The 17,301-nt window shown below is 49.1% G+C and overlaps 1 long non-coding RNA gene across 2 annotated transcripts in view; it reads right to left on the bottom strand.

Annotated features, from left to right (window-relative positions):
- Nucleotides 1–17,301, bottom strand: part of LOC129050852 (uncharacterized) — a 41,741-nt gene that overhangs the window by 13,507 nt on the left and 10,933 nt on the right. The window contains exon 3 of one of the 2 annotated variants that reach the window (XR_008514709.1): nucleotides 1,399–1,951. The exons of the other annotated variant lie outside the window; for it this stretch is intronic. This is a non-coding gene — a long non-coding RNA (uncharacterized LOC129050852). The remainder of the gene's footprint in view (nucleotides 1–1,398; nucleotides 1,952–17,301) is intronic. 2 annotated transcript variants of the gene reach the window in all.

Raw genomic sequence — 17,301 nt, 5'->3', positions numbered from 1 at the left:
GGTGGGGAGGGGAGGGAAGGAGGTGGGGAGGGGAGGGAAGGAGGTGGGGAGGGGAGGGAAGGAGGTGGGGAGGGGAGGGAAGGAGGTGGGGAGGGGAGGGAAGGAGGTGGGGATGGGTAGAGAAGTGCAGAGATTCCCCGGGAAGCTTCTCCATCCCCTCTCAACTCAGGTGGAGGTAGAGATGGAGATGGACGCAGTAAACCTAGAAGTGGGTCCCTAGAACCTGTGTCACTGGGTCAACCCTGAGGGATAGTTACCAAGGAGCAAAGTCCTTTCAGGCCTGGCCTGGACCCTCCTCCAAGAATCTTCTCCCCGGGGGTGGGCCTGTGATGGCGGCCAGGCCGGGCAAGAGAAGACACAGGGCAGCGCCTCACACAGGCTCAGCCTCCACCCAAGTGGGACTGTCTAGCCCCACCATGGAGCCCTGGCTGTTGGCCCAGGGATGGGGGACTCTCACCTCCGCAGCCACTTCCCACTCCCCAGGCCCTCTCCAAGCCCTCCAGCCACTTCTCCTGGAGATAAAACGGCCAAGCTCCCTTCATCTTTTCCCCATTCTACAGTCACGGCTGTGGCGTCTGCATTAGTGGCTGTGGCATCGGTCACCTCCTGGTTCCCTCATCCCCTCCCAAAAGCCAGCACTGCTGGGTACAGTGGCTCATGCCTGTAATCCCAGTACTTTGGGAGGCCAAGGCAGGCAGATCACTTGAGGTCAGGAGTTTGAGCCCAGCCTGGCCAACGTGGTGAAACCCTTCTCTACTGAAAATACAAAAATTAGCTGGGCGTGGTAATGTGCACCTGTAATCCCAGCTACTAAGGAGACTGAGACTGCAGAATTGCTTGAACCTGGGAGGTGGAGGCTGCAGTGAGCCAAGATACCATTACTGCACTCCAGCTTGGGCAACAGAGTGAGACTCCATCTCAAAAAAAAAAAAAAAAAAAAAAAAAATTGAATTAAATTAAATTAAATTAAATTGTTAAAATGGTAAATTTCATATTATGTATATTTAACCAGAATACAAAAAAAAAAAAAAAACAAAAAAAACCTGCCAGGACTTTAACACAATGCTGAACTCAGCATAACCCACCAATGACCAATGTGAATGTTTTACCAAATTGGTTCAATGGGGCTGTGAGTGGGAAAACTAAAGCTCGTGCTGTGTGGACCTGAGCTTGGTCGCACCTGCCACAGGTGGGAAGCCAGGCTGAGATGGCAGGGAGAGGCAGGGCCGAGAGGGTGTGGAAGGGTGCGAGGCCGGGAGCAGAGCTGAGCTGCCACTGGCCGTCCTCAGCAGAAGCTGATGGGGCACCCTGGACAGCTCAGACCGAGCCACAGGCACTGGCTAATAGTAGCTTATACTATTATTAAGCACTTGCTGTGTACCAGGAATTTCTACAGACCTTCGAAGTACCATGGTTGGTCTCCACTACACAGATGAGGACACCGAGGCCCAAAGGAGAAAAGCAGCCTGCCCAAAGCCCCGAGTTGACAGGTGGCAGTGCGAGGCCTGCAGCCACGTCTTTCATAGCTGTCCTCTCCCTGCTGGCAGCTCTGCCCCCAGCAGCCACTCACTGGGGAGGTGCCCAGTGCTAGGCTGGAGCTTCCGGCACTGGGCCTCACTTCCCTGGGCATCCTGAGGGCCCTGGCTGTGCAAGGAGAAGGCCTCGGTCTACAGTCACGTCCTTCATGGAAGTTGCTGAAAGCAGATGCAGCCCAGGCCAAGCCTCAGGGTCAGTGATTCTGTTCTGCCTGGGGAGGGGTAGCTAAGGGGACCACCTCTCCCAGCCCCTCCTTTGGGGGCTCACAGAGACCTCTGGGGAAGAGCTGATGGAAGTTGAAGTGGACTCTTGCTCTCCTGCCCTCAGCGGAGGGGCTGAGCCACTCTGAGAGGGTTTCGGAGGCCTGCTCCGCCCCCAGCTGCTATTAGCGCTGCCACGGCCAGCCGCCTCCGCCCTAGGAAAAAGAGGAAGTGGTCAGAAGCCAGCAAGAGAGAGCCTTAAAAGAGGACATGTCCCAACCCTCACAGTCCCCTCCCTGTCAGGCGAAGTGGAGGAGCTGGCCGGGTACTTCTCAGAGCTGGCTGGGCGCTTCTTGGAACCTTCCACCTGGGGAGGCTGGAACCTGCTTTCACCCCACAATGATATTCTAAAAACACCCTAGAATTCTGAGTGCCTCCAGGCTTCCAGCATCAGGGAACTCTGAGACGCAGTGTTGGGGAACAGTGGAAACTCCCAGCTCAGTACCCAGCACTCAGCAGGCTCAAAGTTCATGTGTGACAGAGGGGGCCTACATCACAATGAAGAGTTGCAGGTTCAAATCCTAGCCCTTTTATATATATTATATACATATATTATATAATTTTTATATTTATTTTTTGAGATAGACTCTTGCTTTGTTGGCCAGGCTGGAGTGCAGCGGCACAATCTCGGCTCACTGCAACCTCCGCCTCCCAGGCTCAAGCAAATCTCCCACCTCAGCCTCCCGAGTAGCTAGGATTACAGACGCCTACCACCACACCCACCTAATGTTTATATTTTTAATAGAGACGAGATTTCACCACGTTGGCCAGGCTGGTCTTGAACTCCTGACCTCAAGTGATCCACCCACCGTGACTTCCCAAAGTGCTGGGATTACAGCTGTGAGCCACTGCACCCAGACTCTTTTACATATTTATAGGGAAAAAGTGACATTACGATCTATGAATACAATGTGGAATAATTAAAGCTAGTTAACATATCCATCACCTCAAACACTTAACTTTTTTGTGATGAGACTGTTTGAATTTACTCTCTTAGCAATTTTGAAATGTACCATACTTTATTATTAATGACATTTACCACGCCATACAATAGGTCTCAAAAAAACCCATATTCCTCCTATCTGAGATTTTGTATGCTTTGACAACCATCTCCCCATTTCCCATCCTCCAGCCTCTGTAATCGCCATTCTACTCTCTGCTTCTATGAGTTTGACTGTTTTAGATTCCACGTGTAAGTGAGAACATGTGATACTTGTCTTTCTGGGCCTGGCTTATTTCACTTAGCATAATGTTCTCCACCTTTATCCATGCTGTCGCAATTGACAGAATTTCCTTGGCCATCAATCTCTAGTTCCAGGCTGGAGGCAGTGGCTCACGCCTGTAATCCCAGCACTATGGGAGGCTGAGGCAGGTGGATCACCTGAGGTCAGGAGTTTGAGATCAGCCTGGCCAACATAGTGAAACCCCATCTCTACTAAAAATACTAAAATTAGCTGGGCATGGTGGAACACACCTGTAATACCAGCTACTGAGGAGGCTGAGGCAGGAGAATCACTTGAACCCTGGAGGTGGAGGTTGCAGTGAGCCAAGATTGCACTACTGTACTCCAGTCTGGACAACAAGAGTGAAACTCTGTCTCAAAAAAAAAAAAGCCGGGAGCGGTGGCTCATGCCTGTAATCCCAGTACTTTGGGAGGCTGATGCGGGTGGATGATGAGGTCAGGAGATCAAGACCATCCTGGCTAACACGGTGAAACCCCATCTCTACTAAAAATACAAAAAATTAGCCAGTCGTAGTGGCAGGCGCCTGTAGTCCCAGCTACTCGGGAGGCTGAGGCAGGAGAATGGCGTGAACCCAGGAGGCGGAGCTCGCAGTGAGCCGAGATCGCGCCACTGCACTCCAGCCTGGGCGACAGAGTGAGACTCTATCTAAAAAAAAAATAAAATAAAAATAAATAAAAATCTCCAGTCCCCATTCTGCTTTTTAAATGCTGAATAGTAGTCCATTGTAAATATGTGGCATATTTTCTTTATGCATTAATCTGTTGATGGACACTTAGGTTGATTCCATAACTCAGCTATTATGAATGATGCTGCAATGAACCTGACAGTGCAGACATCTTTCAACAAACTGATTTCAGATTTTTTGGGTAAATATCCAGAAGTGGGATTGCTGTGCTGGATTTTTTTTTTTTTTTTTTTTTTTTTTAGACAGAGTCTCACTCCATCACCACCCAGGCTGGAGTGCAGTGGTACGATCTCAGCTCACTGCAATCTTCCCCTCCCAGGTTCAAGGGATTCTTCTGTCTCAACTTCCTGAGTAGCTAAGATTACAGATGCCTGCCACCATGTCCAGCTAATTTTTTGTTGTTGTTGTTGTATTTTTAGTAGAGATGGAATTTCACCATGTTGGCCAAGCTGCTCTCGAACTCCTGGCCTGAGATGATCTGCCCGCCTCATCCTCCCAAAGTGCTGGGATTACAGGCATGAGCCACCACGCCCAGCCGAATTGCTGGATCTTATACTTTGTTTTCTATGTTTGCTAAAACATATATACCTCTATGTGTTTTTAACTTTTTTTTTTTCACAATGGGATCATATTATTCTACTGCTGTTTTTACTTAACAGTATATTGCAGATCTCTTTCTAGGTCAGCAGCAAATCCAGCCAGCTTTCTTTTTCTCAACCATGGCACTTTGCATTCCACGGCGCAGATGGATTACAGTTAAGTGAAGCAGCTGTCCATTGATGGACATCTCAGCTCTTTCTAGGTTTGTGTCTTTGCTTCATAAGCAATGCATCTTTGGACATGTATCCTTGAACACTGGGGTGAGTATATCCACAGGGAAAGACAAATCATTTGCTGTGTAAATGCTGGACACATACCAAAACAATTTTGACAGAAACACCAAATTGCCCTCCAAGTACTTCATTGCTTGAATTGGTAACACTCATCTATTTCTTTAAATTTATTTAATGAAGGCCAGGCACAGTGGCTCACGCCTTCATTCCAGCAGTTTGGGAGGCCAAGGCGGATGGATCACTTGAGGTCAGGAGTTCGAGATGAGCCTGGCCAACATGGTAAAACCTCATCTCTACTAAAAATACACAGAATTAGCTGGGCTTGCTGGCAGGCGCCTGCAATCCCAGCTACTCGGTAGGCTGAGGCAGGAGAATTGCTTGAACCCAGGAGGCAGAGGTTGCAAGGAGCCAAGATCACACCACTGCACTCCGGCCTGGATGACAGAGTGAATGAGACTCCATCGCAAAAAAATAAAAAAGAAAATATAATTTATTTAATGAAAAAGTTTAGTTTGTTTAAGGCATATAATTTGACAAAAATCAATCAAGCGATTTTTAAACATCTGCATCTTCAGGGATTATAGAGATGTTAAAAAGCAACCCAGATGGGTTCAGAGAACAGGATCTTTGGCTGAGTTAGCTCCTACCCTCCCAAATAAACCACCCAACCAGTAGTGTGAGAACATGTAAATCAAACCCTGGTTTGGCTGCCTGGCATCCTAGACTGCTGTTTCCTGACTGAGGGGCCCCCTTGTGAAAGTCGCAGTGGAAAGGAGCTTTAGTGAGCACCACAGCCTGGAAGTAAACCGCACCCTCATCTTCCACTCTGAGCTCTCTCCTGCCACCCCCCGCCACAGGCCTCAGTGCCTGGAGAGGTCCCCTGCAGAAGGGAAGGAGCCAGGTACAGTCATAGTCAAGACTGTTTCAATCCCAGCTCTGCCAGCATCTCACCGAGCCTCTCTGAGCCTCAATTTTTCTCATCTGTCAAATGTGCCAGATAAAACCTAACTGGTTCACAGGGTTGTAATGAGGATAAGATGTGGAAACAGATATGAAAGTCACTGGCTTTCCTTCCTTCTGTTTTGGGTTTACTGTCAAGTCTACAAATGGGGAATAGGAGATCCAAGTCTGGGGTTTTCTGACCACAAGTGCTTTCCCAGAAACAGTCTTCTTTGAAGTTATTTTTTTGCAATTTGAATAGTTTATACAGGCACATGGTATGCCATTCAAAGGGTCTAAAAGGGTAAGTGCAAGAAGTCCCCTGTTTACCCCTAATGTCCCCTCCCCGAAACCAGTTCTCCTCCCCGAGGCATCCTTAGTCACCTCTTTCTTGTGTCTCCTTTCAGACTCAGTCTTTGAGCATTTCTACAAAAATGCAGCATTCTGCATACTCTGCTCTGCACCTTTCTTTTTTCATTTTTTTTATTTTTTAAGTTTGAGACAAAGTCTCACTCTGTCGCCCAGGCTAGGGCACTGTGGCACCATCTCGACTTACTGCAACTTCCACCTTCCAGGTTCAAGCAATTCTCATGCCTCAGCCTCCTGAGTAGCTGGGATTATACGCATGTGCCACCACGCCCAGCTAAATTTTGTACTTTTAGTGGAGACGGAGTTTCACCATGTTGTCCATGCTGTCTCAAACTACTGGCCTCAGCCGGGTGCGGTGGCATGGGCTTGTAATCCCAGCACTTTGGGAGGTCGAGGTGGGCGGATCATCTGAGGTCAGGAGTTTGAGACCAGCCTGACCAATATGGGGACACCCTGTTTCTACTAAAAATACAAAAATTAGCTGGGTGTGCTTGCAGGTGCCTGTAATCCCAGCTACTTGGGAGGCCGAGGCAGGAGAGTCACTTGAACCTGGGAGGCAGAGGTTGCAGTGACCCAAGATCACACCACTGCACTCCAGCCTGGGCGACAGAGCGAGATTCCATCTCAGAAAAAAAAAAAAAAAGGAAAGAAAAAAAGTCATTCATTTAACAGTCATGTCTCTAGTCTACTGTAATCTAAAACAGTCCGCCGGTCCATATTGTCTTTTATGACATTGACAGTTTTGAGTGTCCAGGCATTTTGCAGATCTCTCTTAACTTGAATTTCTGTTTGTTTCCTCATAATAGATTTAGGTTAAACATTCTTTTTGCAAGAATATTATATAGGTGATGTTGCACCTCATTATTTTAAATGGCTGCATGGTATTCCAGTATATGGATACATCACAATTGATGTAACTCATCCTCTATTCACAGATGTCTAGATGACTTCCAATCATTTATTTAAAAAACAATACTACCATTATTAATATTATTATTATTATTATTATTATTATTTCAGACAGAGTCTTCCTCTGTTGCCCAGGCTGGAGTGCAGTGGCACAATCTCACCTCACTGCAACCTCCACCTCCCGAGTTCAAGGAATTCTTGTGCCTCAGCATCCCGTGTAGCTGGGACTACAGGCACCCACCATCACGCCAGGCTAATTTCTGTATTTTTAGTAAAGATGGGGTTTCAACATGTTGGCCAGGCTGGTCTCAAACACCTAACCTAAAGTGATCCACCCGCCTCAGCCTCCCAAAGTGCTGGGATTACAGGTGTGAGCCACGGCACCCAGTCCCATTAATATTCTTAAACTTTTGTCATTTTGAAAATGTTGGAGTATGTCTGCAAGAGAAATTCCTAGAGGGAGAATCACTGAAGCTGCACATATATGCCTTTGTAATTTTGAAAGCTATTGCCAAATTACCCTTTATAGAGGACAAACCCATTAATACTATCACTAGTACTGTTTGAGAATGCTTGACCCAGAAGCTTGTCATATGCTTTTAACTTTCATCTCACTGTGTCCTGGCTAGCAAGGTGGTTGTTGTACCTTTGCTGAATCCCATATGTGACAAGATTTCCTTACCTTTTTGCCTATGAATTTTGGCTGGAATTTAATGAAATTATAACTCCCAAAATATGACAAAGTCCCCTGTGCTCTCCTGGAGCAGAATTCACACTCCTGGTTACAAAGCACATCTGTTTGCTTTGTAGGCTCCGCTGATTCCAAGAGAAGAGAGCAATGAAGGTGTGTCAGGCACTGTACCAGTTACCTGATTGATGTTATCAAGCCTGAAAAGTGGGAATTATTAATATGCCCACTTTACAGATGCTTGGGAGGTTAAACTGCCTGTTAAGTCAAGTTCGAGTGAGAAATAATCAATTCAGACATGAATGGCATCACAGAAGTGTATATTGCTCTTATTCTCTGCCTCCTTGGGTGTTGGGGTTGGAGAGTGACAAAACCAAATCCTACACTTAAATTCAAAATCCAAAAGTTGTTCATCCCCTCCCGGCTCTGCGGTGAGAGCCCCGCGGTTCCCACCCCTGGCTCTTGGACTACGTGAAAACGACCCTCCCCAGAAGGCACCATTGTGGGGGCTCACCCTGCCCCGGCGGCCGTTTCGACTACATTTCCCAGAATGCAATGCGTTCACTGCTGCGGCCATGCTTCCGTTTCCGCCCCAGATGCTTTCTGGGAGTTGGGGTCTCCACCTGTGCTGGGGGCGAAAACTCAAGCACTCAGGGCACCCTGCCAGTGGCGGCGGCGGCCCCCTACGTGTCACAAGTAGATGAAGTTATAAACCAGGAAGCACTGGGGAGGGCTGAAAGCGTTTCTACCTCCCTTTATCCAGCAGGCCGGCCCTGTTTGTGCCACAGTGCCCTGAGCAGCCATGGGCTGGTCCTGTCTGACTTTGGGGTTAATAGAGGTTCCATTCGACTTTGGCATCCTCTTGCCTGTTGAGTTTTCTAGGGGCCATGAAATGTCTCCCCTGGTTCCGTGACATCATGTTGTCCCCAGAAGTGCACCCTTGTTCTTCCTCCTTAGACACTTGGTCACTTCTAAAGAAAAAGGAAGGACGCACCTTTGAATGGGCTAGTCTCGCCCCTACAGAGAGTCAGGTCGTTCGTTGTATGACAGCCAGGAGGCTCAGGAATAACGTCTGGCGGCTGAACTCGGCCTCTGAATGGATAGCTGAAAGCAGAGGCTCCCAACTGGGACTTTGTTTAAACATACATGCCCATGCCCCTCCAGATCTGCTGAATCAGCCTGGGCCAAGCTCCCCACTGACCCTAATGTCAGCCAAGGTCAGAACCTGAGATTTACAGGGAAAATGCAAAACTTTGGCATTCTAGACTTAACCTACTTTTTCTTATAGAAGCTACCAGACTGCCCACCTTGAAAACAGTAAATGCGCATAATTTATCTCTGTATCCCCAGGAGCCAACCACATGCAGCCCACAATAGGGAGCAGACTTGGGGTTGACATCCAGCTGGTAATTACCAAATGGCCTGCGGTCTGTGGCCAGTGGCCATTAGTTAGTCAGGGTCCATGTTATCTTGGTTGTTAAATATGTTGAATGTAACCCTGAGTTATAGTCACTGATGTTTGGATGAAACTGAGCAAAATTCAACTTGGGAGAGGCAGAGGATGGTCAAACATGAAGATTTTCAGTGACAACCCTAAAGGATATTGCAACTTACAGAAAAGAGAGGTTCCTGTGGCCACAGGTCATCCAAGAAGGCTTCCGGCAACTCTGCTTACCTCTCATGGGTCAGCAGTAGGTCATATGCCCTTCCCGGCCAATCAGTGGGAAGGAGGCTAGGAATGCCACTGCTGGCTTAGACCAATCAAGATTGAATCTTGGGCTGGGTTACCCAACACAACCTTTTCTAGTTCAGCCCTGCAGTGACCTGGATGCAAAACCCAGCCCCGTTGCTGGAGGTCATTTACAACCAGCACTTAATCATCTTATATTCTTTGCTGAATGTTTATGGAATCAACAGGAAAAAGGTTCCACTGCATAACATTCTTTTTAAAGTCCGGGGTTGGAGTTAAGATGAGACACTTTGACTCCAGAAAAACCGACCCTTCTTCCTTTCCCCTTCCTTCCTGCAGCATCCAGCCTGTTGGCCCCCTTTTTCACCTCTCCAGATGCTCTAAAAAATTCCAATTCCTGGGCTGGGAGCAGTAGCTCACGCCTGTAATCCCAGCACTTTGGGAGGCTGAGGCGGAAGAGTTGTTTGAGCCCAGGAGTTCAAGATCAGCCTGGGCAGCATAGTGAGACCTTGTCTGTACAAAAAAATTAGCTGGGTATGGTGACCCATGTCTGTAGACCCAGCTACTCAAGAGGCTGAGGTAGGAGATCACTTGAGCCCAGGAGGTCAAGGCGGCAGAGAGCCATGGTCTGGGTGACAGAGCACGACTGTCTTAAAAAAAAAACAAACTTGCCTCCTTATCATCCCCACCAGCTTCACCATCATGACTGCTATTTATGGAGTGCCAAAAGATTTGGAATTTTTTTGGCTACAGGTGAGAAGAAAAGTCACCTCAATCTGTTTTAATCAAAAAGGGAAGTTGGGGGACCAGGCGCAGTGGCTCACGCCTGTAATCCCAGTACTTTGGGAGGCCGAGGCGGGCAGATCATGAGGTCAGGAGATCGAGACCATCCTGGCTAATATGGTGAAAGCCTGTCTCTACCAAAAATACAAAAACTAGCCAGGCATGGTGGCGGGCACCTGTAATCCCAGCTACTTGGGAGGCTGAGGCAGGAGAATGGCGTGAACCCGGGAGGCAGAGCTGACAATGAGCCAAGATCACACCACTGCACACAGCCTGGGTGACAGAGTGAGACTCCGTCTCAAAAAAATAAAAATAAAAAAAATTTTTAAAAAGGGAAGTTGGCTGGGCACGGTGGCTCACGCCTGTAATCCCAGCACTTTGGGAGGCCAAGGCAGGTGGATCACGAGGTCAGGAGTTTGAGACCACCCTGGCCAACATAGTGAAACCCTGTCTCTACTAAAAATACAAAAAATTAGCTGGGTGCAGTGGCGGATGCCTGTAATCCCAGCTACTTGGGAGGCTGAGGCAGGAGAATTACTTGAACCCGGGAGGCAGAGGTTGCAGTGAGCCAAGATCGCACCAATGCACTCCAGCCTGGATAACAGTGCAAGACTCTGTCTTTAAAAAAAAAAGAAAGAAAAAGAAAAAAAAAGAGGTTATCCCCTCACGTAACTGAAAACCCAGGGCCACAGTCACAGCTGGATGAAGGGGCTCCAACACTGTCACTGGGACTTAGTCTCTCTTCATCTCGCCACTCTCCCTCCCTTGGGGTGGGCCTCACCTCCAGGCAGGCTGTCTCCCACAAGAGCCCTGCATAGCTGCAGCTTTCCTTTCTCCCAGCTTCACATCCACAAGAGAGAGGATCTCCTAACCCACCAGTTCCAATAAAAGCCCTAAGCCCGGTTCTCATCAGCTCAGGGTGCATGAGGTGCCCATTCCTGAGCCCAACCTCACCCCATTCACTCCACTCTGGCCCCTCTGGCCTCTGGCTCCGGGGATGTCCCTCACTCCCCTCCAGCCTCCTGGCTTTTGACCACGCAGGTCGCTCTGCCTGGGCTCTTTGCCTGGGTGACCAGTGTTCCAGCAAGTCTCTGCCAGTCAGGGTCCAGTCAAGAGACAGAGCACATTGGTTCTTTTGTTTTGTTTTGTTTTGTTTTTGAGATAGGGTCTCTCTCTGTCACCCAGACTGTAGGGCAGTGGTGCTACTATGGCTCACTGCAGCCTCAACCTCCCGTGCTCATGTGATCCTCCCACCTCAGCCTCCCAAGTAGCTGTGACTACAGGTGTGCACCACCATGCCCAGCTATCTTTTTCTTCCTTTCCTTCCTTCCTTCTTTCCTTTCCTTTTCTGTCTTTTCTTTTCTTGTTTTAGTGGAGACAGAGACTCACTATGTTGCCCACGCTGGTCTCAAATTCCTGGGCTAAAGTGATCCCCCCTCTTTAGCGTCCCAAAGTGCTGGGACTACAGGCATGAGCCACCGAACCCAGCTAGACTGGTTCTTTTGCTGATAAAACATAATGGGTGAACTGTGAAGCAGGTATTGAGAACCAAAAAGATGAAATGGGACACTAAGGTATTGCAAGTTGATAATGACACAGAGCAGGCCCCCTCACATGTCTGGAAGAACAAGAGGAGTGGGACCAATGATAAGAACTTCAAAGCTGGGAGGACGAGGGGCCCTGTGAAGCTGGGTCCCAGAACCTGAGGTCTGGCCAGATGGGAAGTGAGGCTCCCGGCCCCTGTTCACTCCCCTCTTGTAGCACCTGGCTCCTTCCTTCATAGCACCCACCGTGGGGTAACAAATGATTCTATGTGCTATCATCTGTCCTCTGTCTTGAGGTCTCCCCACCAGCTCCCTGAACTCAGTGGGATGCCTGTGGTCACTCCTGTCCACCCCAGTTCCCGGCACATACTAAGCGCTCCTCAAACCACTGTTGATGGAGTCATTTCTCAGGGGTAGTGCATGGGACGTTCCTTCCCTGGCTGGACTAAGACTCTGCCAAGTCATCTAAACCCTCCTTCACCCTGCATGGGGGTTGGGGCTCCAGGGAGACAGGCTGGGCCCCAGGAATAGGATGGAAGATGACAGTCAGTCTTAGAGTCATACACAGGCAGGGTCATCACCTGTAAAGCAGCACCATCCTCAACTCTGCACCTGGAGCCCTCATCGGTCTCATCCCAGTCAGGCCCTTCCTTGAGCACTGCTTGGCTCCTAGCAGGTTGAATGCATGAATGAGACCTAACCCCTATTTTCCAGGGGTACTATGTACTTGGAGTAATGGATTCTCTAGGTCATCTTTTGACTGAGAGGTACTCTGCTACCTTTTCAATTTTAGCCAACCGCCCCCCGCCCCCACAATGGTAACTTTTGTGTGCTTTCTACCACAATTAAAATCTGTGTTTAAATGTTGAGCACACGGAGGAAGCGAGTAGAATTTTGAATACTGGAGGCTGGGAAGGGGAGGAGGGAGGGGAGGATAGGGAGAAGTTGGTGAATGCACACAAATTTCAGCTAGGTAGGAGGAACGTGCTCTGGCGTCCTGCATCACTGTAGGGTGAATATGGTTAACTATGGCTTATTGTATATTTTCGAAAAGCTAAAAGAGATTTTGCATGTTCACAACACAAAGAAATGACAAACGTTTGAAATGATGGATATGATAATGACTCTGATTTGATCATTATACTTTTTTTTTTTTTTTTGAGACAGAGTCTCTCTTCGCCCAGGCTAGAGTACAGTGGCACAATCTCAGCTCACTGCAACCTCTGCCTCCCGGGTTCAAGCGATTCTCTTGCCTCAGCCTCCCAAGGAGCTGGGACTATAGGCTTGCACCACCACACCAAGTTCATTTTTGTATTTTCAGTAGAGACAGGGTTTCACCATGTTGGCCAGGCTTGTCTTGAACTCCTGGCCTCAGGTGATCTGCCTGCCTTGGCCTCCCAAAGGGCTGGGATCAAAGGTGTGAGCCACCACGTCCGGCCTGATCATTACACATTTTATATGTGTATCAAAATATCACTCTGTAACCCATAAATATGTACAAATTGGGGAAAATCCAAAGGGCAAAAATTTTTTATGGAAAAAAAAATCTTCCTCCTGCAAGTAATAAGCCATATGATATAGTGGATGCTTTGAAACCAGACTGGGTTCAAATAGAAATGATTCTACTTCCTAGCTGTGTGAGCTTGAACAAGTCACTTTACCTCTCTGAGCTATAGTTTCCTCACCTGTAAAATAGAAGTAAAATAACCTCAAAGCCCCAGCACAATACCTGGCACACAGCAGGTATTTAATACAAGTTTGTTTGTTTCCTCTTGTTGTAAGCGAGCTCTAATCACATCAGACCTGGAGGACCCACCTCCCTGAGAGTGGACCAGTGTCTCAGTGTGAGGCTGGGCCTGGATGTCAGGCAGCAGGTGGATCAAAACAAAGGCCAAGAGCGCTAGTCTATGGAGGAAGGGGGCTGCCTTGGGGGAACCCCTCTTGCTCTATGGGGCACAAAGGGTGCATGGATTAGAACTCTATTCAAACTTGCTTAAGAAAACTGGGAGATTCACTGTCTCACATCTGTGGGAATTCCAGGGAGGATTCTTGCTGGCAGGCAAGGTGGATCCAGGGACTCAAGAGAACCTTCAGTGGGTTGGTTTCATTCTTTTTAAGCCCCATGTGCTAGGGATGCTGACCACAGCCCCAGGCCTCTGCACCCACAGTGGGAAGAGGAAGCTTTTGTTTTGGTTTGGTTTCGTTTTTTGTTTTTGTTTTTTTTTTTTTTTTTGAGATGGAGTCTGGCTCTGTTGCCTAAGCTGGAGTGCAGTGGCACTATCTCAACTCAGTGCAAACTGTGCCTCCTGGGTTCTCCTGCCTCAGCCTTCTGGGTAGCTGGGATTACAGGGGCATATCACCATGCCCGGCTAATTTTTTGTACTTTTATTAGAGATGGGGTTTCACCCAGGCTGGTCTCAAACTCCTGACTTCAGGGATCTGCCTGCCTGGGACTCCCAAACTGCTGGGATTACAGGTGTGAGCCACTGCACCTGGCCAGGGAAAAGGAATCTTTACTCCCAGAGCCTCTGCATGCCAGCCCCAGGGATGTGCTCATTTGCTGGCGTCACATGCCCACCCTTGACCCTGTGACTGGTCCAAGCACTGGGATGCAGTGACTGGCTGTGCACGTGTCACATACTCTGTAGGGGAGGGCAGGGTTGGTACCTGTGGTCGACAGCCCCACTGAACCAGCTTCCTAAGGAAGACAGTAAATGTCACCAGAAGAAAAGTAAACCTTACTACCTGCGTACCTGCCACACCTGGTTTTCTTCTTTTCTTTGCGTTTCTTTTCTTTTTTTTTTTTTTGGAGACGGAGTCTTGCTTTGTTACCCAGGCTGGTATGCAATGGCGCTACCTCAGCTCACCGCAACCCCCACCTCCCAGGCTCAAGTGATTCTCCTGCCTCAGCCTCCCGAGTAACTGTGATTGCAGGCATGTGCCACCACACACAGCTAATTTTTGTATTTTTAGTAGAGACAGGGTTTCACCATCTTGGCCAGGCTGGTTTCAAATTCCTGACCTCAAGTGATCCACCTGCCTTGGCCTCCCAAAGCGCTGGGATTACAGGCATGTGCCACCGCGCCCGGCCCCACACACTGTTCTGAGCACTTACTAATTCATTTCATTCTTCTAACAACCCAACGGAGTAGGTGTCATTTCATCATGCCCATTTCGTGGATTAAGAATTGGAGGCACAGGGTGTTTAATTAAGTACCTTGCTCAAGGTCACAGATGGTGAGAGGCGGAGCCAGGATTCAGCCCCAGGCCCGCTGGCTCCAAGTCCACGTGCTTAGCCACCAGGCCACATTGCCTCTCCTCATCCCACAGAAGCAACAATCTGTCCTTCTACGGGCAGCCGCAGGAGAAGGGGTCCCAGCCCTTCCCTGGAGGAGTACGGGGGAGCAGCTGGACCTCAGGTGACCCAGCCTCAGCACAAAGCCTGTCTTCAGTGCCCTTTGTCTGGAAAATACTGCGGGCTCCCAGAGAATGTACCAGAAATAGAGGCCACTTCCCAGGCTCCACTCGAGGGGAAAACACCGTGGCCTGAAGACTCAGATACTCACCAACCTTGCCACTGCCACAAGCACAAGTTGGCTGTGTGACTGTAGACCCGCCACTGTTGCTCTCTGGGCCTATTTCTTCCCCTTGCACATAAGCAGATTGAAGCTTAATCCCCTGTGCCCAAGGGCCCTGAGTTCTCGCTGGGGAGAAGCTAGGGGTGAACTAATACCCCAGCCTGTGGTCAACCACCAAGTGCTCTGGTCTCAACAGCCGCAGGTGCTGGAAGAACAAAAATCCCCCCTGCCGCCACCCAGACACCGAGTACCAGTGGCTCTTGGGCCCCTAGAGGGAGAAGGCCCAACGGCGGCCCCAGCTTCCTCCGGCACAGCACTCTCTAGTTCACGCTCATCACTCCTGGGCCTGCCTTTCCCACTCCTGCAAGACGGCACCCCTCCCCCTGCCAGGCTGGGGCAAGTTCCGCCCCTGCCACAACTTCCCCATCTGCCGCCTTAGCCCCCAGCCTGGTGTGAGTTCTTGAAACAGATATCAAAAACTCACAAGGGCACTGGCTAGTGCCAGCTGGAATGATTTTGTCCCTCAGATAGGGTTTCCAGATTTAGGAAATAAAAATGCAGTCTTTGGACGTAATTATACGAAAACATTATGTGTTTATCTGAAATTCAAATTTTCAAAGTTAAATTCAAATTTAACTATTTTATTTGGCAATCCTGCACTCAGGGGACATTGCCCCTATCTGGAGACGGTTTTTGATTATACCAGCTCAGGGGTGCTACTGGCATCTAGGAGGTCAAGGCCAGGGAAGCTGTTCAACACCCTACAGTGCACAGACAGTCCCCACCAAGTGATCCAGCCCCTAATGGCAATTATGCTGAGGATAGGAAACCTCCCCACGATGGATGGCCTTCCCAGCCCTAACACGCATGCTCGCCTGCCATCTCGGGAACTTGTCAGAGGAAACTGTGGTGATCCTTGTGTGAAAGTCAGGGAAACTGAGGCACAGGCAAACTGTCTTATTCAAGGTCACACAGTGCAGTCTTTCCTTCTCTAATAAACTCGTCGGTTCTTCTAAACACAGAGTCACGCAAGGCCAGTCAGGAAATACAGGTGGGGAGAGGGGTCAGAAAAGAGCCTTTCAGGGTCCCCAGAACCCCGGGAGTGGGGTCCTTTGGGGCTGGGTAAGCCAGCCCTGGAGAGGAAGAGGAACGATGCTGACAGGCGTCACTACCAGACTGTTGTCAATTGTGCCACCAGGAGGCAGCAGAGACTGGGAAATAATTCTGCACGCCTTGCCCTCCCCCGCACTGCAAGGAACTCATCAATTCCTGGCCAGCCCTACCCCTCCGCCGGCCCAGAATCTGATGCAGCTGCTCTAAGACGGGCGACAGGCATCCGCATTTTTTAAAACAGCTCTCAGGTGATTCTATTGTGGAGAGAGGATTGCGAAATGCTGGTCTTATGCCTTGGTTTTCTTTCTTTCTTTTCTTTTTATTTTTTTGTAACAGAGTCTCGCTCTGTCGCCCAGACTGGAGTGCAGTGATGTGATCTCGGCTCACTGCAACCTCTGCCTCCTGGGTTCAAGCGATTCTTGTGCCTCAGCCTCCTGAGTAGCTGGGATTACAGGTGCCCACCACTACACCTGGCTAATTTTTTGTATTTTTAGTAGAGACGGGGTTTCGCCATGTTGGCCAAGCTGGTCTCTAACTCCTGACCTCAAGTGATCCACCGCCTTGGCCTCCCAAAGTGCTGGGATTACAGGCGTGAGCCACCGTGCCATCCAGGCCTTGGTTTTCATCCCTGATTGCACAGCAGCACCACCAGGACACTTTAAAAACCCACCACTGTGGTTTTTTAAAGTCTATCCACAGATGCATGGATTAAACAAATGTGGTGTAGACAGACAACAGAATATTAGTCAACCATAAAAGAAATAAAACTCTGACACATGGCCAGGTGCGGTGGCTCACGCCTGTAATTCCAGCACTTTGGGAGGCCAAGGCAGGCGGATCACCTGAAGTCAGGAGTTGGAGACCAGCCTGGCCAACATGGTGAAACCCCATGTCTAGTAAAAATACAAAAATTAGCTGGGCGTCATGGTGCACACCTGTAATTCCAGCTACTCAGGAGGCTGAGGCAGGAGAATCACTTGAACCTGGGAGGCGGAGGTTGTAGTGAGCCAAGATCGTGCCACTGCACTCCTCTGGGCAACAGAGCAAGACTCCATCTCAAAGAAACAAACAAACAAAAAACAGCAACAAAAAAATGACACACGGTACAATATGGACGAACCTCAAAGATA

This window comes from Pongo abelii, chromosome 18, assembly GCF_028885655.2.
Source record: "Pongo abelii isolate AG06213 chromosome 18, NHGRI_mPonAbe1-v2.0_pri, whole genome shotgun sequence".
Classification (NCBI taxonomy): Eukaryota; Metazoa; Chordata; class Mammalia; order Primates; family Hominidae; genus Pongo; species Pongo abelii.
The sequence above is the reverse complement of the archived record's forward strand: the minus strand, read 5'-3'. Positions and strand labels throughout refer to the sequence as shown.